The following is a 27,876-nucleotide window of genomic DNA, read 5'->3' as shown; positions in this document are numbered from 1 at the left end:
TTGGGGTTTCCTGTAAAAGTGTATGTACCTCATTCAGTTGAAACTCTCCTACCAGAAGTAAAACTCAACACCTATCAAGTAACAGGTTGACCAAATATGAAAAAGTGATTATCGGATCAGATAATGTATCGATTGTGAGGTGTGTTAACCTTAACCCCTCTACACTATTGCCAGATGGTGTTATTACTGAAATCAAAAGCGAAGCTGATGTTGATCATGAGTGCTTGGATGTTTTGGAATACTGTACCAAACCTAGAAAGGACATAAAAGATGTGCCTTTACGAGAGTCAGACATTGTTTACTTTGTTGATGGTTCCTGTCTAAGAACAGATGAGGGCATTCTGAGAGCAGCATATTCAGTTTGCACAGTTGCAGAAATAGTTGAAGGTTCAACTCTTGAAGGAATTCGTTCAGCTCAAGTGGCAGAATTAATTGCTTTAATTCGAGCATGTTAAAGAGCAAAGGGAAAAAAGGTTACCATAGTGACTGATAGTCAGTATGGATATGGCGTAGTCCATGACTATGGCCAACTCTGGTCTCAAAGAGGTTATTTAACTTCTGCGGGAACACCAATCAGAAATGTAAAATTGATCAAAAGATTGATTGATGGCATTCAATTACCTGAGAAAATTGCTGTTGTCAAATGTGGGGCTCACAAAAAGGGTGAAGACTATATCACTAAAGGTCATTCTTTTGCAGATGAAACTGCACGATACTGTGCGAAAAACAATTTTTCAATTAATCGAGAAAAAGACAATGACCACATTATGAACTCTCTCATGCTAATATCTGTAGTTGAAACATGGCAGGGAGTAAAAGATTTACAAGATGATGCAGATGATGAGGAGAAAAACACATGGCTGAAAGAAGGTTGCAGACAGAGGGAGGAAGATGAGATTTGGGTTTACAAAGATGGCAGACCTGTAATGCCAAATTGCATGATTGCTGACATGGCACAAATGTACCATGGTCCAGGTCATTTAGGAAGAGATTCTATAATTAGAATGTTCAGGGAGACTTGGTATAATCCAAAATTTAGGATTATTGCGGAGTCACCTTGCCAAAGATGTTTGATCTGCCAGCAAATTAATCCAAACCAAAAGACAGTTGTGAGCATGGGAACCATAGGACGGGAGGGTGGTCCTTTTACCAGATTGCAAATGGATTTCATTGATCTGCTGTCCCATAATAAGCTGAGATATGTCCTTGTGATTGTCTGTCTGTTTTCAAGATGGGTGGAAGCATTTCCAACTCGTCACAATGACTCAGCTACTGTGGCAAAATTGCTTTTAAGGGAGATCATACCTAGGTATGGATTTCCAGTCACTATTGAAAGTGATCGCGGCACACATTTTGAAAACAGATTGCTGAAATTAATTTGTGAGGCCTTCAGCATAAAGCAAAAGCTACATTGTGCATACAGACCAGAAGCATCAGGCGTTGTTGAACAAATTAATGGTACAATTAAAAATAGAATTGGAAAAATGTGCCTAGCTACAGGAATGAAGTGGACAGATGCACTTCCACTTGTCTTGATGTCCTTGAGAAGCACACCTGATAAAAAGACAGGTCTAAGCCCCCATGATATTCTCATGGGAAGAGTGATGAGACAGGCTTTTATACCAGTTGGGAAATTATTGAGCATACATGAAAGTGCAATTATAGATTACTGTAAAAATCTCTCTGATGTGGTGACTTCTGTATTCCATCAGGTGGGAACGGATGTGATTTCAAAAGAAAAGGAGCAAGGTCATGATCTGTTACCAGGAGACTGGGTCAGAACAAAAGTTCACCAAAGAAGAAACTGTTTAGTACCCAGGTGCCGTCTCCGGAGAGGCAAGATGGCTTCCGACAGACCGTAGGAGGCAGCAGCACCCGGTCACTCTCCCATGGTGAAATGTTGGGAAACTTGGCTTTGACAAGGAGGACATCGAGATATGCTATAGCTTTGCAACACGCAGCAGAGTTACGAAAATTAATCAAGTTGTAGCCCAAATAACGAGCAAAAAAACGGATCGCTGAGGTATCACACAGCGGGATGCTTAAGGACTTATTCAGCTGGTTTGATCTTATCGAGTGGCCCATTACACAATCCTCTGTTAGCTACAAGAGAGAGCCATATACCTTCTGGCAGACAGTTGGAGCGGCGATTGAAGAAGCGCTACAGCGACTCCAGAATACTTGGCGCGTTGGGAGGCTACTCATGGCTCCAAAAGTGATGAGGACAGGCAAGGACATGGCTGAAAGTGAGGAGGAAGATCTGCGAGCAAGCGATGCTGAGATTCCACCAAATGTAAGGGTGAAGGCACGGCACAGAGCCCATTTGCGGAGGGAGGCTGCTAAGGTCCGTGAAGAAGAGAAACTAGCTGCCACAGAAAGAAGAAAACAAGACAAAGAAGCAGAAAAGAGGAAAAAGAAAGAATCAATTAGAAAAGGACTCACGAAATGTATCGATGCTGGCTCTGAATCCTCGAGGGAAGCTTCCCTGCGGCAGCTGACTCTGTTCGAGTCATTCCCGGTGCTGAGAGCTGAGAGCGCTGGGGATGCTCTCGTGAACGTGAACGCTGCCGGACTGAGTGGCTGTAACAGGTCAGAAGGTGTTACAGAGCAGCGGCCTGGATTGCAAGATGTAACCGAGGCTGAACGATTAGAGGCTGCGAGGAGCTTGGAGGATGACGTCAACGAACCAAGGAGCGAGGAGCGACCCAGGGCGGCAGCTGTGATGTGTCAGATGGAAGAACGACACGACGCGGTGGGAATCAGCAGTGAGCCGACGGCAGGCAAGGAGTCAGCCCTGGATCCAGCGAACGGAGCCGGGGAAGAGGAACAAAGGAGAAAGGAGGCTATGGAATCCATGGAGGCGATGACAGGTCTAAAGCAAACGGCCACGTTAACGAAGACAAACACAGTGCCTGGTGATATAAGTGACATAATGGGCGAAACAGAGCCGCCTGTTAATATAATTGCAGGAGAAGTCCTTCCCGAGGCTATGCCGCTATTGCTATCAACAGTAACAACGCCTAATACTCAAGCCCAAGCAGGTAAGGAGCAAGGGGGGGAAGCCGAGGGGCTGAGAGCATCTTAACACCTGAATTGATACAGATATCTCCTGGTAACAAGGGGATAGTAGATATGCCTACCCTAAACGGCCCAGAAAATAACTCTGTAGATATTTCGGTGGATAAAACTAGTAAAGCTAAAAATGGCATCAACAATAATAATTACGAGGGGGTCCCAGATGACTCTCAAGTAAGGACTGAGGGTGTGGATAAGGGGAGTATGAACAGTAGGATTGAATATATGCTTGCAACTACTGGCTCACCCAGCGATGACTGTTTCTTTACTGGGAATGACGATGACAAGGACGATAATGAGGAAGAGGTAGAGGCCGAGGAGTCAGATTCAAGTCATAATCTATCTGCTGATTTAGACGACATATCATCATCTACCGAAAGTGGCTCGGAGGTATCACAGATAGATACTTCAGAGTTAGACACTGAGTCAGAGTCAGAACATAATACCATACTAAAGCGAAACTTAGCGAGTAAATCAAGTAGAACCAAGGGAAGGACCCGTAGAAGACCAAAGAAACGTGGGAGTGTTATACAGGCAGGAGTGGCTAAAAAACTAGATTGGGATTATGCAGCCACCTCGCAGCTGTACCAGGAGGGTGCAGTTGGTGGCTCTGAACAATTAAATAAATCGCAAGCTCAGGCCCAGACGCAGGGGAAAGACTATGCAGCGAGCTTCGATCTCTTGTTTTCAACCCTAAAGCAGATACAGGGGGAGGCTCGATGGGAGAGCCAAAGAGCTAAGCAAGCAAATAAAAAAATACAAGGGTCTCTACGCAAGGTTGACAAAATGTATGCGGAAATGGCTGGCAGGTTGGTGGAGGTGGAGGAGAGGACAAACAAAGTAGAGGATGAAGTCGTAAAACTACAGGAGTACAGAGATGAACAGGAGAAAATATCATCAGATGTGTTGTGGAAGCTCGAAGATTTCGAGAATAGACAGAGGCACAACAACATAAGACTGCTTGGGATTGAGGAAGGGAAGGAGGGGGCGATGTACGTGCCTTTACTGTGGAATTGTTGAGAGAAGCTTTCCCAGAAATGGATAAATGGGATTGGGATAAGGAAGTGCAACGTGCACACAGGTTTCCTTTGACGCAAAAAAAAATAATACAAGCACCAAATCAAGGGCCATCCTATTATATGTGGGTAATTTCTTACTGAGAGAGGAGGTAATCAGCAAGGCAAAGCCAACGGCTAAGCGCTCTTTTAAGGACATAACATTTTTTGCTCGTCCAGATTTTTGCCACACTACTGTGGAGAGAAGGTGGCGAATGAGGCAGCTAATAACACCCTTCCAGAATGTGGGATGTGAGGTATACTTGATGTTTCCCTGTCGACTCAAGGTTGGCTTTAATGGCCAATTTAGGGTCTTCTTTTCGGAAATAGTGGCACAGGAATATCTGACTTATCTAAAGGAGGGGAAGGCACAAAGAGATGGGAAAGCGCAAAATGACAGGGCTGCAGCTATAAGACAAACTGCTTACGTGACGCAAAAAAAGAACAAGCATTGGAAATGCAATAGGTCTCGCACCATTAGAGTTAGTGCTTTTAGAATTGTTTATGGGTTTTTTTTGTAAATGTTTAGCATTTTTGTTTCCTGTAGCCAATGCCAAAGAATTACAAATAAAAAAAGCCATAAACATTTCTTAAAGCTGTAACTGAAATGGTCTGAGACCTATTGCACTGTGTGAGGGTGAGGGGTTGAGGGTGAGTGAGGGTGAGGGGTTGAGGGTGAGTGAGGGTGAGGGGTTGAGTGTGAGTGAGGGTGAGGGGTTGAGTGTGAGTGAGGGGTTGAGGGTGAGGGTGAGGGTGAGGGAGGGTGAGGGTGAGGGTGAGTGAGGGTGAGGGGTTGAGTGTGAGTGTGAGTGAGGGGTTGAGGGTGAGGGTGAGGGAGGGTGAGGGTGAGGGTGAGGGAGGGTGAGGGTGAGGGAGGGTGAGGGTGAGGGTGAGGGAGGGTGAGGGTGAGGGTGAGTGAGGGTGAGGGGTTGAGTGTGAGGGTGAGGGAGGGTGAGGGTGAGGGAGGGTGAGGGTGAGGGAGGGTGAGGGTGAGTGGTTGAGGGTGAGTGGTTGAGGGTGAGTGGTTGAGGGTGAGTGGTTGAGGGTGAGTGGTTGAGGGTGAGTGGTTGAGGGTGAGTGGTTGAGGGTGAGTGGTTGAGGGTGAGTGGTTGAGGGTGAGTGGTTGAGGGTGAGTGGTTGAGGGAGGGTGAGGGTGAGTGAGGGGGAGGGGTTGAGGGAGGGTGAGGGTGAGTGAGGGTGAGGGGTTGAGGGTGAGTGAGGGTGAGTGAGGGTGAGGGGTTGAGGGTGAGTGAGGGTGAGTGAGGGTGAGGGGTTGAGGGTGAGTGAGGGTGAGTGAGGGTGAGGGGTTGAGGGTGAGTGAGGGTGAGTGAGGGTGAGGGGTTGAGGGTGAGGGGTTGAGGGTGAGTGAGGGTGAGGGGTTGAGGGTGAGTGAGGGTGAGTGAGGGTGAGGGGTTGAGGGTGAGGGGTTGAGGGTGAGGGGTGGAGGGGTTGAGGGTGAGTGAGGGTGAGGGGTTGAGGGTGAGTGAGGGTGAGGGGTTGAGGGTGAGTGAGGGTGAGGGGTTGAGGGTGAGTGAGGGTGAGGGGTTGAGGGTGAGTGAGGGTGAGGGGTTGAGGGTGAGTGAGGGTGAGGGGTTGAGGGTGAGGGAGGGTGAGGGTGAGTGAGGGTGAGGTGTTGAGGGTGAGTGAGGTGTTGAGGGTGAGTGAGGGGTTGAGGGTGAGTGAGGGTGGAGGGTGAGGGGGTGAGGGTGAGGGGGTGAGGGGGAGGGGGTGAGGGTGAGGGGGTGAGGGGTTGAGGGTGAGTGAGGGTGAGGGAGAGTGAGGGTGAGGGGTTGAGGGTGAGTGAGGGGGTGAGGGTGAGGGGGTGAGGGTGAGGGTGAGGGGGTGAGGGGTTGAGGGTGAGGGGGTGAGGGGTTGAGGGTGAGTGAGGGTGAGTGAGGGTGAGGGGTTGAGGGTGAGTGAGGATGAGTGAGGGGTTGAGGGTGAGGGGTTGAGGGTGAGGGTTGAGGGTGAGTGAGGGTGAGTGAGGGTGAGGGTGAGGGATTGAGGGTGAGGGGTGAGGGTGAGTGGTTGATGGTGAGTGAGGGAGAGGGGTTGAGGGTGAGGGGTTGAGGGTGAGTGAGGGTGAGGGGTTGAGGGTGAGTGAGGGTAAGGGGTTGAGGGTGAGTGAGGGTGAGGGGTTGAGGGTGAGGTGAGGGTGAGTGAGTGTGAGTGGTTGAGGGGGAGTGAGGGTGAGGGTGAGTGAGGATGAGGTGTTGAGGTGGGTGAGGGTGAGTGAGGGTGAGTGAGGGTGAGGAGTTGAGGGTGAGTGAGGGTGAGTGAGGGTGAGGGTTTGAGGGTGAGTGAGGGTGAGGGTTTGAGGGTGAGTGAGGGATGAGTGAGGGTTTTGAGGGTGAGTGAGGTTGAGGGAGGGTGGTGAGGGTGAGTGAGGGTGAGGGGTTGAGGGTGAGTGAGGATGAGTGAGGGGTTGAGGGTGAGTGAGGGTGAGGGGTTTAAGGTGAGTGAGGATGAGTGAGGGGTTGAGGGTGAGTGAGGGTGAGGGGTTTAAGGTGAGTGAGGGTGAGTGAGGGTGAGGGTGAGTGAGGGTGAGGGGTTTAAGGTGAGTGAGGGTGAGGGTGAGTGAGGGTGAGTGAGGGTGGGGGGTTGAGGGTGAGTGAGGGTGAGGGGTTGAGGGTGAGTGAGGGTGAGGGGTTGAGTGTGAGTGAGGGTGAGGGGTTGAGTGTGAGTGAGGGGTTGAGGGTGAGGGTGAGGGTGAGGGAGGGTGAGGGTGAGGGTGAGTGAGGGTGAGGGGTTGAGTGTGAGTGTGTGAGTGAGGGGTTGAGGGTGAGGGTGAGGGAGGGTGGGGTGAGGGTGAGGGAGGGTGAGGGTGAGGGAGGGTGAGGGTGAGGGTGAGGGAGGGTGAGGGTGAGGGTGAGGGTGAGGGTGAGGGAGGGTGAGGGTGAGTGAGGGTGAGGGGTTGAGGGTGAGGGGTTGAGGGTGAGGGAGGGTGAGGGGTTGAGGGTGAGGGTGAGGGTGAGGGAGGGTGAGGGTGAGGGAGGGTGAGGGGTTGAGGGTGAGGGTGAGGGAGGGTGAGGGTGAGTGAGGGTGAGGGGTTGAGGGTGAGGGTGAGGGAGGGTGAGGGTGAGGGAGGGTGAGGGTGAGGGAGGGTGAGGGTGAGGGAGGGTGAGGGAGGGTGAGGGTGAGGGGTTGAGGGTGAGGGGTTGAGGGTGAGGGGTTGAGGGTGAGGGGTTGAGGGTGAGTGGTTGAGGGTGAGTGGTTGAGGGTGAGTGGTGAGGGTGAGTGGTTGAGGGTGAGTGGTTGAGGGTGAGTGGTTGAGGGTGAGTGGTTGAGGGTGAGTGGTTGAGGGTGAGTGGTTGAGGGTGAGTGGTTGAGGGTGAGTGGTTGAGGGTGAGTGGTTGAGGGTGGGTGGGTGGGTGAGGGGGGAGGGGTTGAGGGAGGGTGAGGGTGAGTGAGGGTGAGGGGTTGAGGGTGAGTGAGGGTGAGTGAGGGTGAGGGGTTGAGGGTGAGTGAGGGTGAGTGAGGGTGAGTGAGGGTGAGGGGTTGAGGGTGAGTGAGGGTGAGTGAGGGTGAGGGGTTGAGGGTGAGTGAGGGTGAGTGAGGGTGAGGGGTTGAGGGTGAGGGGTTGAGGGTGAGGGGTTGAGGGTGAGTGAGGGTGAGGGGTTGAGGGTGAGTGAGGGTGAGTGAGGGTGAGGGGTTGAGGGTGAGGGGTTGAGGGTGAGGGGTTGAGGGTGAGGGGTTGAGGGTGAGGGGTTGAGGGTGAGGGGTTGAGGGTGAGGGGTTGAGGGGGTTGAGGGTGAGGGGTTGAGGGTGAGTGAGGGTGAGGGGTTGAGGGTGAGTGAGGGTGAGGGGTTGAGGGTGAGTGAGGGTGAGGGGTTGAGGGTGAGTGAGGGTGAGGGGTTGAGGGTGAGGGAGGGTGAGGGTGAGTGAGGGTGAGGTGTTGAGGGTGAGTGAGGTGTTGAGGGTGAGTGAGGGGTTGAGGGTGAGTGAGGGTGGAGGGTGAGGGGGTGAGGGTGAGGGGGTGAGGGTGAGTGTGAGGGGGTGAGGGTGAGGGTGAGGGGGTGAGGGTGAGGGGGTGAGGGGTTGAGGGTGAGTGAGGGTGAGGGAGAGTGAGGGTGAGGGGTTGAGGGTGAGTGAGGGTGGAGGGTGAGGGGGTGAGGGTGAGTGAGGGTGAGGGGGTGAGGGTGAGGGGGTGAGGGTGAGGGTGAGGGGGTGAGGGGTTGAGGGTGAGTGAGGGTGAGGGGTTGAGGGTGAGTGAGGATGAGTGAGGGGTTGAGGGTGAGGGGTTGAGGGTGAGGGTTGAGGGTGAGTGAGGGTGAGGGTGAGGGAATGAGGGTGAGGGGTTGAGGGTGAGTGGTTGATGGTGAGTGAGGGAGAGGGGTTGAGGGTGAGGGGTTGAGGGTGAGTGAGGGTGAGGGGTTGAGGGTGAGTGAGGGTAAGGGGTTGAGGGTGAGTGAGGGTGAGGGGTTGAGGGTGAGGGGTTGAGGGTGAGTGAGGGTGAGGGTTGAGGGTGAGGGGTTGAGGGTGAGTGAGGGTGAGTGAGTGTGAGTGGTTGAGGGGGAGTGAGGGTGAGGGTGAGTGAGGATGAGGTGTTGAGGGTGGGTGAGGGTGAGTGAGGGTGAGTGAGGGTGAGGAGTTGAGGGTGAGTGAGGGTGAGTGAGGGTGAGGGTTTGAGGGTGAGTGAGGGTGAGGGGTTGAGGGTGGGTGAGGGTGAGTGAGGGTGAGGGGTTGAGGGTGAGTGAGGATGAGTGAGGGGTTGAGGGTGAGTGAGGGTGAGGGGTTTAAGGTGAGTGAGGATGAGTGAGGGGTTGAGGGTGAGTGAGGGTGAGGGGTTTAAGGTGAGTGAGGGTGAGTGAGGGTGAGGGTGAGTGAGGGTGAGGGGTTTAAGGTGAGTGAGGGTGAGGGTGAGTGAGGGTGAGTGAGGGTGGGGGGTTGAGGGTGAGTGAGGGTGAGTGAGGGTGGGTGAGGGTGAGTGAGGGTGAGGGGTTGAGGGTGAGTGAGGGTGAGTGAGGGTGGGTGAGGGTGAGTGAGGGTGAGGGGTTGAGGGTGAGTGGTTGATGGTGAGTGAGGGAGAGGGGTTGAGGGTGAGGGGTTGAGGGTGAGGGGTTGAGGGTGAGTGAGGGTGAGGGGTTGAGGGTGAGGGAGGGTGAGGGTGAGAGGGTGAGGTGTTGAGGGTGAGTGAGGTGGTGAGGGTGAGTGAGGGTGAGTGAGGGTGAGGGTGAGGGAGAGTGAGGGAGAGTGAGGGTGAGGGAGAGTGAGGGTGAGGGAGAGTGAGGGTGGAGGGTGAGGGGGTGAGGGTGAGTGAGGGTGGAGGGTGAGGGGGTGAGGGTGAGGGGGTGAGGGTGAGGGTGAGGGGTTGAGGGTGAGTGAGGGTGAGGGAGAGTGAGGGGTTGAGGGTGAGTGAGGGTGGAGGGTGAGGGGGTGAGGGTGAGTGAGGGTGGAGGGTGAGGGGGTGAGGGTGAGGGTGAGGGGTTGAGGGTGAGTGAGGGTGAGGGGTTGAGGGTGAGTGAGGATGAGTGAGGGGTTGAGGGTGAGGGGTTGAGGGTGAGGGGTTGAGGGTGAGTGAGGGTGAGTGAGGGTGAGGGTGAGGGATTGAGGGTGAGGGGTTGAGGGTGAGTGAGTGTGAGTGGTTGAGGGGGAGTGAGGGTGAGGGTGAGTGAGGATGAGGTGTTGAGGGTGGGTGAGGGTGAGTGAGGGTGAGGAGTTGAGGGTGAGTGAGGGTGAGGGTTTGAGGGTGAGTGAGGGTGAGGGGTTGAGGGTGGGTGAGGGTGAGTGAGGGTGAGGGGTTGAGGGTGAGTGAGGATGAGTGAGGGGTTGAGGGTGAGTGAGGGTGAGGGGTTTAGGTGAGTGAGGATGAGTGAGGGGTTGAGGGTGAGTGAGGGTGAGGGGTTTAAGGTGAGTGAGGGTGAGTGAGGGTGAGGGTGAGTGAGGGTGAGGGGTTTAAGGTGAGTGAGGGTGAGGGTGAGTGAGGGTGAGTGAGGGTGGGTGAGGGTGAGTGAGGGTGAGGGGTTGAGGGTGAGTGGTTGATGGTGAGTGAGGGAGAGGGGTTGAGGGTGAGGGGTTAAGGGTGAGTGGTTGATGGTGAGTGAGGGAGAGGGGTTGAGGGTGAGGGGTTGAGGGTGAGTGAGGGTGAGGGGTTGAGGGTGAGTGAGGGTAAGGGGTTGAGGGTGAGTGAGGGTGAGGGGTTGAGGGTGAGTGAGGGTGAGGGGTTGAGGGTGGGTGAGGGGTTGAGGGTGAGTGAGGGTGAGGGGTTGAGGGTGAGTGAGGGTGAGGGTGAGTGAGGGTGAGTGAGGGTGAGGGGTTGAGGGTGAGTGAGGGTGAGGGTGAGTGAGGGTGAGTGAGGGTGAGGGGTTGAGGGTGAGTGAGGGTGAGGGGTTGAGGGTGAGTGAGGGTGAGGGGTTGAGGGTGAGTGAGGGTGAGTGAGGGTGAGGGGTTGAGGGTGAGAGAGAGTGAGGGTGAGTGAGGGGTTGAGGGTGAGGGGTTGAGGGGTTGAGGGTGAGTGAGGGTGAGGGGTTGAGGGTGAGTGAGGGTGAGGTTGAGGGTGAGGGGTTGAGGGTGAGTGAGGGTGAGGGGTTGAGGGTGAGTGAGGGTGAGGGTGAGAGAGTGAGGGTGAGGGTGAGGGGTTGAGGGTGAGGGGTTGAGGGTGAGGGGTTGAGGGTGAGTGAGGGTGAGGGTGAGGGGTTGAGGGTGAGTGAGGGTGAGTGAGGGTGAGGGGGTGAGGGTGAGTGAGGGAGGGTGAGGGGTTGAGGGGGAGGGGTCGAGGGGGAGGGGTCGAGGGTGAGTGAGGGTGAGGGGTTGAGGGTGAGGGGTTGAGGGTGAGTGAGGGTGAGGGGTTGAGGGTGAGTGAGGATGAGTGAGGGTGAGTGAGAGTGAGGGTGAGTGAGGGGTTGAGGGTGAGTGAGGGTGAGGTGTTGAGGGTGAGTGAGGGTGAGGGTGAGTGAGGGTGAGGGGTTGAGGGTGTGTGTGTGACAGTAACTTGTGTGTGTGAGGGCAGTGTGTGTCAATGCAACGGGGCTCATGTTATCGACCTCAGAAGCATTAAAAGTGTGTGTCTTGGAACGTCTGAGGGCAGCTCGTGTTACAAGCTTACTTTGAAGATGGTCATGCAGTGCTGGGAGTGGAGCAGATGGTCCTGTTTATGACCTGCAGAGGGCGTGTGAAGTGGGCGCGGATGAAGTGACTGGGGGGTGAGGGGTGTGCACGTTTTAAAAGTAGATACGGCCTCCGGCCGTGAATAATTAGGGGGTGAGAAATGCGCTGGGAGGGCTGCCTTTGATGTGGGAATGCGAGGCAGGCAGGCAGGCGGCTGGTGGCATTGTGCACGCGCTTCATGCACTGCAAGGAATCGCCAGCCAGTGGTGGTGTGGATAAAGACTGGATAAGCCCCTATAGAGCTTGCCAGCTGTGCTGCGCACAACAGGCGAGCCCTAAAAAATGAAATGGAGAAGTCAGAGTAAGGGAATGAGGGAGGGAGTAGCATGGATAAATAATATCGACAAAGTAGGTTAAATTAAAGGATACTGAGATTATGAGAGAGTGGCAGGGGAGAGGCTTCCTGGGGGAGATCGGCTGTCAGACACAGGTCAACATTGACCTGTTTGCCAGTAGGGGTGGGTGGGAGGGCAGGGGTCGGGGGGGGGAGGGGGAGCACAGGGCACGGTATGGCACCAAATGATAGAATCATTCACAGAGGCAGAGGCAGAGGTGGGGGAAAAGGGAGACAAGACAGGAGATTTGGGGACGAAAGAAAGGAAAAATTTACTTGGTGAGGGGTACAGATGTGAGGAAACGGGAAGTATGGTAAAAAGAAATAAACTGTATAATATGAATTTATATGGTAGCAAAATAATGAATTACTTATGGGAACTAGATATATAACATGGAATGTGTGCGGGCTAAATGATGCTCAGAAAAGGTTAAAAGCTTTGGTGTTATTAAGACAAATGAATGCAGACTTTATGTTTTTTACAAGAGACACATGTCATGACCTCACAAGAATTTTATTTGAAACAATTGGGCTTTCAGGTATTAGTAAGTTCACAGCAAGGTGTCAAAAAAAGGGGAGTAGCTATACTATCCAGAAATAAAAATTTGCTCCTGAGAAAAAAAGCACAAGACCAATGGGGGAGATGGGCAATGGTTGAATGTATGATAGATGGGGAATGGACCACGTTGATAACTGTATACGGGTCGACCGAGGATGACCCGGATATTTTTAAATTTTTAGACGTGGAGCTAGCTACTTGGGCACCCAGAATCATTATGGCAGGGGACTTGAATATCTATGGCGCTGATGGTCTAGGCTTAGGCTTATTCTGTAAATACTCTGGTAGAAAGAGGCGCGTATGCCATGCTTTACAGATATTAGTGGCAAACAATACTCTATCTGATGTCTGGGGGAAAAGAAGGGTAGGAAATAAGGGCTATACATACTATTCGGCCCCACATAAAATCTGTGTAAGATTGGATTATTTTTTTATATCAAATGCATTTATACCGGAATCAAGAATAGAAAGACTCCCACGGATCTTAAGTGATCACAGTCCCCTAATCCTTACACTAACAAAACCAGCAAATATTCGAGAGCAAAGACAGTGGACTTTTGAAAGAGGATTATTACAGGAAGAAAAATACGTGGATTACATGAAAGTATGGATCAAAGAATTTTTCGAGAATAATAGAGATAGCTCTACTGTAAGGGTAGTATGGGATGCTTTTAAAGCGGGGGTCCGGGGAGAAACCTTGAGCTTTAACTCTTATAAGAGAAAACAGGAGCAGATGAGAAATATGGAACTTGCAAAGGCAGTGCTCAAGGCTGAAGAGAAATTAGAGGAGTGTACAGTAAGCAGTACCCCATTAGATAATGTAATCTTGGAACTTCTAAAAGTGAAAGGGGACGCAGAGGGAGACATCGCCAGAAAGGCTGCAAAATTATATACAGCAAAAAGAGAAAAATGTCACGAATTTAGCGAAACAGTGGGTAGAACCTTAGCTGTCCGAACAAGGAAGCAAGAAGCGTTAGGAACTGTGAGGGAGATCAGGGATACCTCTGGTAGTATTCATACAGAGTCAGGGGAGATAAGGGAAGTGTTCAGAAACTTTTATGAGAAGTTATATGAGGAACCAATAAGGGGAGATGTTACTAAAATCAGAGATTATCTACAGGAAATCCCGGTGACTAGATTTACGGATGAAGAGGCAGATACTTTAGAGGAAGTCTTTCAGGGGGAAGAAATAAAAAACGCTATTTCGAATCTCCCCTCTGGAAAAGCTGCAGGCCCAGATCAGATTCCAATAGAGTTTTATAAAATATTCTGGGACATCTTAGAAGCCGATATAATTAGGACAATGCAACAGGCACAAATAGGAGATTCAATACCTAGGTCATGGGGGGGGGCTGAAATAGTGATAATTCTAAAAAAAGGGAAGCCTCCGGAAGAACCGGGGTCATACAGGCCCATTACTTTGATGAACACGGATACTAAAATCTTCTCTAAAGTATTAGCAACAAGATATGCCAAAATAATAGACAGAGTGGTGAGTAATAACCAACATGGTTTTATACCTGGAAGGAGCACCACACATCATACGCGCAAGGTAATAACCTTATTTGAAGCCCCAGCAGTCTCAGGGGACCCAATGGCGATTATGCTATTAGATGCGGAAAAAGCATTTGACCGGGTCTCCTGGGACTATCTGTGGCATACTCTCGAAAGATCAGGAGTTAAAAAAAGGTTTATTAATGCAATCCAGGCGCTATATGTAGACCCTGTGGCCTCTGTGCGAGTGAATGCGGGGACTACAACACAATTTCAGATAAGGAGAGGTACGAGGCAAGGCTGCCCCTGCTCCCCATTGCTATTTGCAATGTACATGGACCCACTAATTCGGAGAATAGAGATGTGCGATATAATAAAACCATTGCCTACTCGAACTGGCCATTGTAAAATACTAGCGTACGCTGACGACGTTGCAGTAATCACACCAACACCAATGGAGGCTATTGCCCAAGTGGAAATAGAGGCTTTGAAGTTTGGAGAAATCTCGGGCTATAAACTTAACACCAATAAGACCCAGATAATTAAAAATCACAATACTACGTGTACAGATACCCGAGTTGTTCAGGCAGGTACATATTTGGGAGTGTCTATTTCAGCTGATTTAGACTGCCTAGTGGAAAAAAAATTAACACCCTTAATCAACAAAGTACGGAGGGACCTGGATAGACTAGATAACTTACATCTATCAATTGTGGGACAAACAAATGTAGTAAAGATGTTGGTTTTACCTGAGTTTCTTTACTTTTTTAGAGCAATACCTTTACTATTCGAGGCTAAACTGTTCAAGAAGATAGAAGATATGATTAACAGATTCATATGGGTAAAGGGGAAAACCAGGAGAGCACTTAGATTTATGACACTTCCACGGGAGAGGGGTGGGTGGGCACTGCCAGATTTAAAGCTTTATTATTGGGCAGCAGCTCTGCAAAATATGGTTGGCTTGGTGGGGGGGGGAGAATCTGAAGGTTGGAATGAGTTGGGATCACTAGCAATCTATGGCTTGCTATTGGGTCCAGAAGCAGAGAATGTTCTCCTAAAATATACTGAATCCAGTTATTTTAAAAGGACACGGTTTAAAATGCTCCTAGCGGCTTACACTGTTTGGAAAACTTTTACTAAAAGGTTCGGGCTGGGGCGGTATAACTCATACACTAGATTGAAAGGAAATCCAAACCTACCTGTGGAAGTAGTTTCTGGTACTATACTTGCAGAATGGGAAAGAAAAGGAATTAGAAGGATAGGTGATCTTATGGGACAGCAAGGGGTCTACCAGTTTTCCGAACTACAAGCTAAGTACGCAATAGATAAAAGACAATTTTTTAAGTAATTACAAATAAGGAGTTTCTTACACAGCAAAAAAGGTGGCACGTCAGGATTTAGTAAAAATGCAATCATGGAAGTGATTGAAGCAGGCGAGGAATGTACCATAAAGAGATTCTATGCTGAGTAATTAAATTCATAAGAGGATGATATCGAAAAATGGGCAAATAAATGGAAAGGTAGCTTGGAAGTCAGGGAGGAATGCTTTTATATGTCTCTGGAAATGGGGTATACACTGTTATGCTTAGCGCCTCTTCAGGCGCAACACTACAAAACACTATACCACTTATACCATACGCCTGCAAAGATAGCCCAATGGGGTGGAACAGCAGGAACCAATTGTTTCAGATGTGGAAACTCAGAGGCAGACCTAATACATGTATTTGCAACATGTCCTCACCTGCAGCCACTCATAAAAGACAGAGGGTTTCTTAAATCAAGTATTAGGAACAAATATTCCCCTAACCCCCTCAATAATTCTTTTGGGGGTAAAGGAGGAGGAGGGTCAACATCAGGGCGAAGGGGAACCTTGTTTATTCTTAGCTATGTCAGTTATGAGACTCTGTATTGCATCTGCATGGCTGGATCCTTTACCACCGTCATTCCATCAATGGCTTGCTAAATTACTATCAATATATAACCTGGAAATTGAGATCTATGCAAGGAAAGGGAAAAAGGGAAGGAAAACTGGGAAACAGATTTGGGATCCCAATACTCGCTGGAAAGAAGAGAGTATGGATTGAAATGCTTGAATAATATATTTTGCTAAGATGTATGGTACTGTCTAATTTACATTTTTGTATGCTGATGCTTGCCCAGCCGGGGGGAAAGTTTGTAATCTTGTTTGAACTTTAAATATCTGTGCTCTTATCTATTTCCCTTTTTTGTGTTCTTTTCTTTTTTTTCTTCTTCTTTTCTCTCTACCCCTTATTTCTTAGTATATGATATGTCTTGTTTCATGTAAATACTTGCCGTGCCCTGTATTTAAAAAAAGGGGAAAAAAACTTCTCAATAAAAATATTTTTTCAAAAAAGTACCCAGGTGCCAAAAAGCAAGACAGGTGATACTAGTCACAACAAATGCAGTTAAATGCAAAGGTTTGAAGAGGTGGGTGCATGCAAGTCATACAATTTGTGTACCACCTCCTGATAATCCTGATGAGGATAGTGACGATACAACAACTGATTCAGACTCTGAAGAAGAACCTGAAAATCCAGATTCTGAAGATCGACAAGAAAGTCGACATCTGGAAGATTCTGATGCAGATCAGGCACTGAATGAAAGAGATCTAGAGATTGTGATTCTGGATTCAGAAAATGATGAAAATGTTCTAGAAAAAGAAACAAAAAAAGAATCTGAGCCAAAAGAGATTCAAGATCAAGAGTGTATTGAAAAGCAGATTGAAAGCTCTGAAAGCAGGAACAAGAATTCTGAAACTGAGAAGTTAGAAGTAATTCCAGAAGAGGAGGAGGACGAATTACCAAGTACCAGCTACAAGGATGATGTTCCTAACGGAGTGAAGCTGCCGAGTAAAGAAGTTCCTAGATATAGAATTGAAATCTCTGAAACGGATTCGGACGAGAGTGATGAAGAGTCTGAAACAAGAAAATTCAGAAAAAGGGCCTGGAAAGCTGAGTGTAACGAAACTGAGCCTAAGAAGAAACTCTTGAGAAAAGGAGATAATTGGCCAAAAGAAAATCTAAAATTCAAATTGGTGAACAAATCTAAGGAGCAGATTAACGAGATATCAAGTCAAAAGGGTGACTCAGATAAAAAGGGTCAGGCAGGAAAGAAAATTGAAGTAATTAGCAGTAAGGGCAAAAGACCATTAAAGCCAAATCAAAAGTATAAGTCTCCTGAGTGGACCTACATCATTATCCCACCAGTAGTGGAGATCAGTAGCAGTAGTCAGGAAGATTTGGATGAAAACAGTGACATTGATTGAAAGTTATTTTCTTTAGGTTGAGGGTTTATTTTTGGCATAAGGCTGAAAAAATTGTGTTAGGTGACATAAGGTCGAAGAAATTGTGTTAGCTGGAAAAACACTTTAATGTAAGACGCAAGGTCGAAGAAAAGCTGTTAGAGGGTTACTAAAAAAAATTAAAAAGGGGTGTACATAGTCCTACTTACTATTTTTACATTTTTGTTTAAAGTAGAAACCTTTGTAAAAAAAAGAAAAGAATGCCTAATACTGACAATTCAAGGTGTGCTATCTTTAGAAGATGTTGTAAAATGTCTTCTATTTGTATGATTCTAATTATATTAGTTTGGTTAATTTTGGCAGTTATCTTTCCTCTTGGCATAGACAAGGAAGTCTACAAGGCTAATATGACAAGCAAAGCTGAATCTAAACAAGCTGTTCATGATGTTGCATGCAAAACTAATAGAGTTATTGAGCACAAACCAGAGATCCACCAAGATAGATCTGTTGGTGATTATTCTACTAATTCCTTTTCAAGGCTTCTGTCAGAACATGTGAAAGTTATGGATGTGAAGGACTGTTATGTTTGTGTGAAGCTTCCTACTTCAGTTTCAGAAGGGGTAAAATGTAACATGTTACCCCTTACATATGGCATTACATGCAGTGTTATAGCTAATTTGTTCTATCAAACAGGTCGTCTGGAGTATTATTACTCAGACTTTGATGAAATCTTTGCTAACCTGAAAGTTGTAAATAGCTTAAACAAAGTCAGACCTGCTAAACAGATGAGGGAATTCTTTTTGGTGACTAATGAACTAACTTACGAATATGCTTACAAGAACAATTTAACTTGCAAAATGAGAGATGAAGAAAGATCTTTTATCAAGTTGGTTGAGTAGAGAAGGGCGATTTATAAAAGAAATGAGATGCTGAAACAGACTAAATCCAAGTTCTGGCAGCTTGAGGACGAGAAGCTCAATGGAAATAGTTATGCTGCTATTCATATAGATGATCCTGTTAGTGGAAAATTCTGTATTAGAAGAGACAACAGGCTGTATGACAATTATTTTGAAGGTGCTAGCCAATGCGAGGACACTTATCGTATTGTAGGGGGATGGGTATTTAAAGGTGGCAAAGATCCAATTTTTCCTGGAATTTATTTTGTTTGTGGGAACAAAGCTTACTTTAGCCTCCCAGACCATTGGTATGGGACGTGCTACCTTGGTTTAGTTTTTCCGAAAATTTTCCATGTGGACAGAAATGGAGAAGGTTCATTTGAAATTGGCAAACACCTGAACAGATACAAGAGAGATAGTTTTTCTGAGATCATGGGAGACATATTTGGAGCAATAATTCCTATGGTGGGAATAACTCTGAATGCAATTAAAATTAGAAAGGTCTCCACAATTGTTGGCAGATTGTCCACTGATACTGCAAGTGGTTTCCAATTAGTTAGTACTGAACTTGTCACCACCAGAAGTATGGTTATGCAGAACCGTCTTGCATTAGACATTCCGCTAGCTAAAGAGGGAGGATTCTGTGGTATTTTACATGTCCAGCATTGATGTACTTATATCCCAGATAAAAGCCAGAACATAGAGATGCTAATCAAAAATATCACTGAATTTCACTCAGAAATAGAACCCATGGAAAGTGATAAGTTTTCAGAACGTTTGAGCAAAAGGTTTGAGGCAATTGGGAATTGGTTTGGTGAAATTGGCAGTTCAATCATTGGCAAAGTACTTTATCCTGTAATAATCATTGTTATAGTGACACTTTTGTTAAAAATTAGTTGCATGATTCACAAAAGAAAGAAGCATGTGAGGGAAAAGAGAAGGATCTATAAACTCAGAAAGGCTCAGGAGAAGGAGATAGAAATGGAAGAGTTTCGTAGGGCTCAATATGAGAGCTCCAGATAAACTGCTGAGACAGGAGTTTAGAATTACTAACACAGAAAGTGTTCATAATGTGACGTCTTCAAAAGTTATCATTTTGGTAAAATATTTGGTGTTGTTTGATGATTTTGAAATCACCAGATGAGGGAGTTGATGAAGCGAACTTTTAGAATTAATTGCGGCTGTTTAAATAATAGCATGTGCTTATTTTTAATTGAGCTTTTGTTTATGTCATGTCTTTAGTGTGGCAAAGGTTTGTTGCATTCTTGTGCTTTAAGCTAGGTAACATAAACTAATGGGTTAACATTAGTAAAGGGGGTGGGTAACAGAATGACTTTCATTACTCAAATTAATTGATGTCTTGTGTTTTCTTGCATACTAGAGTTTTGAAAAAGAGGCCTGAGGCCTAACTTAAAATGGAGGTTTTTGAAGTCCTGTCATGATGAGCCGTGCACAGCAAAGAATAAATAAAAAAAGTCTGTCGTTTTTAATCTTCAGAAAACAAATATGTGGAACTGAACTGTGCAGGATGTGCCTCGTGTTGTATAATTTTGCCAAGGACAGGACATGGCGGAAAGGCCAAAGCTGAGGAAGCAACAAACTGTTATTCAATAAAATGCTGCGAAGATCCTCGGAAGCTACTGTCAAACATAGACAATGGACAAGGCCGCAATGGAAAAATATGATTTTGAATGAAGAGGCGATGACTTCATGGACTGACTGCTGTCAGCCAATCATTTCGCAGGATGGTTTTCCAAATGTATTCTTTTAGCTAGTTTTAGATAGAGAAAAGGTATAAAACTTGGCCCCGTGGGAGGAGCTTTGCTGACTCGTTCCTGTGATTGTGTGATACTGTCGGACTTTTGACTCACGTAAGAGAAATCCGAACTTTGCTTTTTCCCTTTAGGTTCCATTTAGTTTAGCCAGGGAAATATGGTTTAGGGAATGAGATTCTTTTGCTTAAATACTTTTCATGCTGATTTGATTTGAACTGACAGTGATGGGTTTTATCTAGGACCCCGATCAATATTGTGACCTCATGCCCCTATACGGCTATAATCAATACATATCCCTATAACGGCATAATAATCAGAGCCATATTTCAGTAACTCGCCTCTGCAGTCCATGACAGTCCATGACACAGCAGAAGCCACTTCCTTAGATTCCTAGATAGCACACAGAGTTCTTTCAACATACCAAACCCCCAGCAACCTGGGAAAGCCCCGCTTGCTTTGTTTTGATTAGTAATAGAACTCCTGCGTTCTTAGTGACATCTTTATTGACGTCTTATGTCCAAAAACTTACGTCAAACTCAGCACCATTCAGGTATAAATATACCAACGTTGCCTTAAGCAAGCACACGGTGGTGGTGCATACTGGAGCAGAACAGCTGTCCCCTTGCAGAGAGCCCAGCAGATGCGAGAAGCCCACGGACGCTGCCTCTCCTCCTTGACGCGCTGAGAAAGACGCTGTCTTTTCTCTCGCCGAGAAAATCCAGCTCCGGCGTTTCCAGCCTACCCTTGCGGGTGACTGGGATATCGGGTCCTGAGAGGAGATACCAGACCTCCTGCATTGTATTCCAGAGGTACGGTGCTGACTAAACCCTTAGAGAGAATTCTTGAAGCATACTCTTGGCAAAACCAACTTAACTTAAATTGCTACTTACTTACTCCCTCCCATGTGTTAGGCTTAGGTCAGGTACACCGGGGTAGGCGTAGTTAGAAGCACCAGTTGAGGTCGTTAGCCAATGTATATATGAATGTATATATTTTATTCATTTTAACCATCTTATGGCTAAGAAACCATATCAATGCTTTTACAGTATTATTTCGTAATACTCCTTTTACTGTACGCACTTTTTATAATAACAAGTCTTGCAATTGTGGCGATTCATTTCTCTTGCATGAGAAGGAAGACTGCTCAATAAATAATATCTTTTATTGAAAACGCCCGTCTCTCTATTCTCTGAATCCTGGTGAAAGTAAATTTGCACAACTGACTGAGTGAAATAGCTGTCTATTGTGTCACACGACTCTAGAGATTGACTCTTATTCTGAGGAGCAAAGTTGTCATGGTTATGCGGTTGTCGGAAGCTGAATTCCTTCTTGTCTGAGCCAGGGAAGCTGATCACTTCCTATTCAGTCAAGAAAGTTTTTAGTGACCTCTGAGCTAGCTGGCGCAAACCCAAATTAAGTCTAACATAGTCAGTAGAGACCTAGAAGACTGCAGTCCTACGTCTACACTGCTGTTTATGTTATTCCAATGCGCAGGGCCTATAGGGAAAATAGGATCTACACTACAACAGTCTAGTGTGCCTTTACTAAATAAATGATGCTTATTAAATGCAAATAAAAGAATTAATTTTCTGTAAATGCTCTTTATTTGAAAATAAAGTTAATAAAATAGATTTTGAAATGACAAGCTGGTATTGTTTATTTCGAGTCTAGTTACCATTAGTTTAATCCATTGCCAAGGTGGATTAATTAAAGTTCATTAATCTAAAATGACAAAGATAAACTGCAGATGTATATAAATATAAATAGTTTTGTGAATAGTACTGATTAATTAGGTCACATGATTCAGTTGGTCAATTCTTGTCTCAGTCATTTATGGGCCTTGTGATGAATTTATGAATTATGGTGAGTTTTGTGGTGTAGAGTAGTGCTTAGAGACAGAATTTCTTTGGGCCCGCTGGATCAGGTGCAAACGCATCCATAAAAGATACAGTCAAACATTCAAACAATAAAAAGAAAATACACCACATAATATAAATATGCAGCTAAAACATGAAAATGTTAAAACAGTACAAATTGATAAAACTCTGGGGGACAAGGCTGTACACACCCTTGTGCTAGAAAACATTACTGATGCAAGCCACACAAGTTTAGTCAACTTTAGAAAGCCTAGATCTGTAAGCGGCCCGCAAAAAACTTGTCACTGCAGAGAGTGTAAAGGGATTAGGTACCAACTGTAAGTGCAAGAGTGCTAATTTGGCCTGCCTAAACTTCGGATTTTTAACAAGGACCGGAGGAAGCGTTTTCTGGGCAGGGAATTTTTTTTTACACAATAGCACAAAATGTAACGTGTCCAGAGATCAAAGACCGCAGCCAAGGGACCTCTTTGGTTTGACGGAAAAAAGAAACTAGCCGGAGATGCCTAAAAATGATGAAGCTGATTGAATCTAAATTGTGTAATTAAAAATCTATCATGAGCACTAGTTGGGGCCAAAAGGTATGGCTCGATACCCAGGACCTATTTTAACATTACATAAGACCTCACTGAGGGTCTAATAAACTCAGTGTTTTTGTGATTCGCAGTTAAAAATTTGTGGGATAGGTCTTTTATGATTTTAACGTCCCCGAAACTTAAAGTGTCATGTGCAAGGAAAATATCTGGCCATCCTATGGTCTGGAAAGACTCCTTTATGTATTATATCCATGGGATTGTATCGCAATGATCCAATGCCAGACAATCCGACAGGATCATACTGTTTAAACCCTTATGTTCACATGTCCATATCTTTATCCAGCACACTAAAGGTTTGATTGCCACTTGGCCCGCCAGATAACTAACCCCTAGCTCTTCATGCACAGACCAGGCTGGCGTGCCTTGGTTGACTAGCAGGATTCAGCGCAGAAACTTATTTTCCGCCTCCTGCAACCCGTGTGATGGCACATACCCCCAAATTTCACTGCTGTATAAAACTCTAGAAATGCCTTTAGACTTATACAGTTTTAAGATGACCTCAGGGTCACATGAACCTGTCTACTTGCAAAGCTAGTGATGGCTCCCAGGGATTTATTCAGGTCACTCATCTTCCCATCTAAGAGGGCTCCCCACTGTAATTTGTCATCAAATAACACACCCAGATAGGGACAAGCCGGGACCTTACCAATAGTATGATTTCCAGCTGTAAAACCTTTTGTCCGGAGCTCCAGGGGGCCCGCCACTAAAACATAGGACTTGGTAAAATTAACAGACAGGTCCAGCCTGTCCATGGATGCCACAAAACCATCTATTAAAACCTGCAGGCCCCGGCCCGTACGGGCCATGAGCACTGCAACCTTGGCATAAAGTAGTCCTGGCAAAGCTCTCCTACCTACTCTAGGGGAGTCTGACTGGAGTGCCAAAAGGGCAGCCTCAAGGCCATTACTATAAATCGAGAATAAAAAAGGAGCTAAAATACAGCCTTGGCACACTCCCCGTGTACAATTAAAATGATTAGAGAGTTCTCCCTCATAGGAAAATCTCACTGCTGCCGTCATGTGGGCATGGAGGGATATAAGCAAATGACCAATGCAAGGATCTACTCCCAAAGAAGTTAATATGTCCTACAACTTAGATCGATTTACCCAGTCAAAAGCGGACGTAAGATCCATAAAAGCTAAGTACAGAGCACCCGGTTGTCCCACTGTGTATTTAGTTATCAGAAGATAAAGGTTAAGACATTGGTCCGTAATTGACAAACCTTCCAGTGAGCCATATTGGACATCTGATAAAACCTGGTTATCTGTGGCCCACGAAGGCAATCTGGATAAGCATATCCTACCCAAGACCTTGACTACGGCATCAGTGAGGGAGATTGGATGATAAGATTGCGGGTTATCCTTATCTCCTTTTTTTTAAATTGGCACTATAATGGCAGTGAGCAAGGAGGGTAACATCCCCTATGAGGCTGCCGCATTTTATACTTGAGTCAATATAGGAGCCCAAACCTCTGTGTTATCACGGAGAAGGTCTGGGGGTACACCGTCAGGGCCCGGGGCCTAGTTTAGTGCCAACAATTCAATACTTTAAGATACCTCCTCTAGAGAAAAAACAATGGGGGAAACCGCCATGCAGGAAGGTATGTCTACACATTGGTCACCCTGGCAGCCTACATTGTAAACTTTTGCATAATGGGACACCCACTGATCTGGTGTGAAGTGATGGCACACGGGCGTTTGACTGGGTCTGCAAAGCATGGGCTATTGATGATTTTCCAAAATAAGGAAGAATTCCTCAATTCGCCCTCTTTAGTTAAGCCCTCCCAAGCCTGCTTTTGAAGTTGGAGCCTGCGCTCCTTCAGTGTCTCTTTATAAAGGCGTCGGCACAAGGACACTCTATCTTTCTCCTGTGGCACCTGTTTCAAGGCTGCTTTTAGCCTCCTTAAAGCATGCGAACACTTGTGATCAAACCATGAGGGGGAAGCCGGGGCACGCCCGCTGCCTTTGTAGTTAAAAGGCCAGAAACTAACTGAGCGATGGAAGAGAAGGAGCTTAAAATTTCCTCGCTCGATGTATGAGAATCCAGACATGCGCCTATCTCTTCCTGACACATAGAAAAAAGGCAATGGTTAAAGGCCTTTACATCTATGCTCGCCCATCGAAGATGCCTAGCCTGATTAGTGGGGTTTAAAGATACCTGGAGCTTTCTGGGGGCAATTGGAGGGGTAGCCCAGCACTATCAGTACAAGTGTCAGTGGATTGTGGTCTCTAAAAGCACTGTGCTCTATATTGAATGAACCGGGGATCACTGCCAACGGTGTTGTCACAAATATAAAGTCTATGATAGATGCTGAACCCCTTTCTTTATAGGTCTGGTGCAATTGAGAGGTAGGCCCGGAATGCCTCTGGTCTAGGGTGTGTACCAGGTTATGAGTAAGTAAGGCATTGTTTAACAACTTCCCTTCCATGATGTGTTCCATGTGGAGGTCATCCAAAAGCGGACAAGGCTGGGCAATTGACTGATTCTTCACAAAGGATGGGCACAAATGACAGTTGAAATTTCCCACTAAAATAAGGTTCATGGGCTCACAACCCTCCTCCTTTATTGAGTCTAGGGCACAATTTAAGGCATTGAGATTGGAAGACCCGCCCTTCTCCCCCTTGGCATCATAAAAGTTGATAATAGCAAGTGTAAGTGCTTTCCCCATGGGCAATTCTATACCGTGGAATACCTGAGAGTCCCACTTTAAAATATTTAAATCTTTGCATAATTCTAGATCCACAAATATAATGAGGCCCCCACTATCTCGTCCCCTGATTCAGTCTGATGCTGGGCAAAAGATAGTCTTATACCCGTCCGTAAAAAAAATATTCTTAGTTTCCCAGGTTTCCTGTAAGCATATGATTGTGTATGACCTAACATACAGTAGCCATCTGTCGTCTGTGAACTTGGAAGACAGACCTGCCACGTTCCAGGAGATAAGACTAAATTCTCTACCAGGTGTATGGTTGGTGTTACCGGGTGGGGGTAGTAAAGAAAGAGGTTCATGAGGGCTCACCTGGGGAGTTTGGTTAATCACAGGAAGCGTGTGAGGGAGGGAAGCTGATAAAACCACATTTGGGCTCGATATTAGTGGATAGCTAGCTTCCTCAACACTCTAACTCAAAGGGCCTTGTTTTTGGAGTGAACAGACAAGTGTCTCCTCAACCTCCTGAAGTCAATCTAACTCATTCAGATCTGAAAGGGGAGCACAAGAGTTTGAAAGCAACAACGACTGCCCCATGCCTCCTCCGTTAAGCCTGCCCCTTGTGAGAGGTCCCTCCCCTGAGGTGCCCAGTTGAGGTCTATAGAAAAAGCCCAGAGGGAGTAGTTTAATGCATGAGGTTGGGGAAAATAATTTAGATGCACCAGAGAGGATTTTTCCGTGCTCACTCTGGGTTTCGTACCGAGATAATGATGCAGTCTCCCTCAAAGGTTATCCTTGATGGGCCCATCCACGCCACTCTCTGGGCCATCAAGATATCATTATGATCCCTGACAGAACACCCTGAGTGCATGGCCAACCAAAGGGAAGCTTCATTGATCAGTTGGACCCTAGATTCCTCTTTGTGAGCCGGAAGACCGGGCCCCCCTGACAGGACCACAGAGTAGGGGGCATATGCTGGGGGAAGGTCGAACACTGGGAGCTAGAAATCTTTGGGCATTTGCACCCCTAGATGGAGGACGTCTGCAAGACCTAGGACCTGGTAAGACCGAGCAACATGGGGTGCGCCGTCTCCCACAGAGCAAGAACTACCAGACCCGAACACTGTATGCTGGACCATAATTCCCCTGGGCTTTAGGGGAGCATTTGTGTGCAGGGCACCACTGCTACTCAAGGGATTAGCGAGGCGTGTGGTATCAGCTAATAAGGGACACTCCGGTAGTTGATAAGGTGGATGTTTAGCCACTGAAGTCAGAAGAATATACATTTTGTTAGCCAAATTCCTGAAAACAGCTCATCCAATCTATTCAGGAGCGGAGATAAGTGGTCTGTAAGAGTCACCGTGAAATTATGTAGATCTTGTACCAGGTGGGTAAGCAATTCCTCCGCAATAAGCCCGATTGCAGCATTCGCCTGTCCCTGGCTTGTGGTCACAGGAGCTTCCGTGGTCCCCTTGGCCTCCTGTTTTCATTTAGGGACAGGCCAACTCACCCCGTTACACGGCAGAGTGGACAGGGTGGGAGGCTCAAGCCTCGAGGCTTTAGGCTCAGTAGGAGTGATTCAACTAGTGCCAAATTTGAAGACAATAGAGATGGAGCTGGGGGGCGGAAATGACCTGGGCCTTGAAATCGATGGCAAGGTAGGTGAAAAACTTGGTCCCAAACATCCTATGTCTTCTGAAAGCCGCCTCTTCACCCAATCTATCTCCTTGTTAATAGCTTCCACAGCCTTTGACAGAAATGTGTCAATGGTAGGGCATGTCTGAACTGTAGGAGTCGCTGGCTGAGCCTTCCTTTTTCCCATTACGCTGAGTCAAACAGGGCCTGATGGCAAAAAGGACCAATTACCCAATTGACCCAAGCGGCGATACAATGGGTATGACAATACTCTGCTCAAGTTTGCTCAAATACCTCACGGATGCCCAGGATAACTAAGCAAGTGGAATGGGTACTCACAAGTGGTCCTGTGTCCTGGAGTCTTGGAGCGGCCCCTCCGGGAGCAGAGTGAAGGCGGCACCAGCCGCAGGGACCGCTGGGGCTTGGTGTCTTGTCTTCCCCTTCCTTCAGCAACAGGTAACGCCCTGTAGGCTGTCAGCGCTCCCTGCACTGTGGCTCACACCGCAAACCGCTGCTCCAATTCCTTAGATCAGCAGGGGGCCCCTCTGTTGTATTTCTCTATGCGCATATAATTACAGCATTTCAGTATCAGTGGGGCCGGGCATGGACTTACTTCTCCCGGTGGCCTGGCCTCCTCGTCTCCTTCTCCATCTGCAGCTGCCCTCGCACCCCCAACCGCCCTCTGACCTCAGTGCGCGGTCAAGGCACCTCCATGCTGTCACTTGTTACTTCAGCTCTCTACCACTGTATCTCCGACAACACCGAGCCACCCTAGTCTCCAGGCTTCCGCTGCAGGGGGCGGGCGTCCCTGCAACCAGCGATGCACCACTCAGTCTGCTGTAACACTTAGCATCAGCCTCGGCTCAATGATCTCTGACGCTGTGGGGGTTCCACCGCTCGAAGGATGTCCCTGTTGGGCGGCAGCTTGGATGTGTTGCCTCGGGCTCCCGCCTCAGCTGGCTGCGCTTCACCCTGACACTCCTGCAGCTGCTGCAGCAGCTCGTGGGAACTTTAATTGTATAGAAAAAACACCCTGTGTCCTCTGGCAACTACCATCACATTTTCCACTGCTCAGCATCCAGGTTCTGGGATAGTTTCAGCAAAGAAGCCTAAGGGTGAGTGGGCACACAGTCATTACTCTAACAGCGTGTTTGCAACTGCTATTAAGTGCAAACTTTCATTGCTGTTGATCATAATTCAATCCTCTAGTCCATATAGTGTGTGTCTGCCCTAAATTGATCATGCTTCGACGTATAGTTTTGAGACCTTATTTCTTGAAGAGCGGGGTTAGATCTGCTCGTCAGGCATTAATCATGTCTTTATCTGGGGAATCGATTCCGTTATTGTGTCATTTGGTAAAAATTTTAATGGCGGGTGAAAAAATGTTTGATACAATAAGGTAGATCTCCAGTACTATCTGGCATGCAGGTATTATCACTTAATAATAATGTTATAAGGGATCCTAAAAACAGGCGTACCACTATTATTGTAAATTGACTTACTTTATGTTTGACTTAAATGTGATGGTTAGTGCAATAATTGCATATTAGCACTTTATAGTAAAATGA

Source organism: Lissotriton vulgaris, chromosome 10 (assembly GCF_964263255.1).
Source record: "Lissotriton vulgaris chromosome 10, aLisVul1.2, whole genome shotgun sequence".
NCBI lineage: Eukaryota > Metazoa > Chordata > Amphibia > Caudata > Salamandridae > Lissotriton > Lissotriton vulgaris.
The sequence above is the reverse complement of the archived record's forward strand: the minus strand, read 5'-3'. Positions refer to the sequence as shown.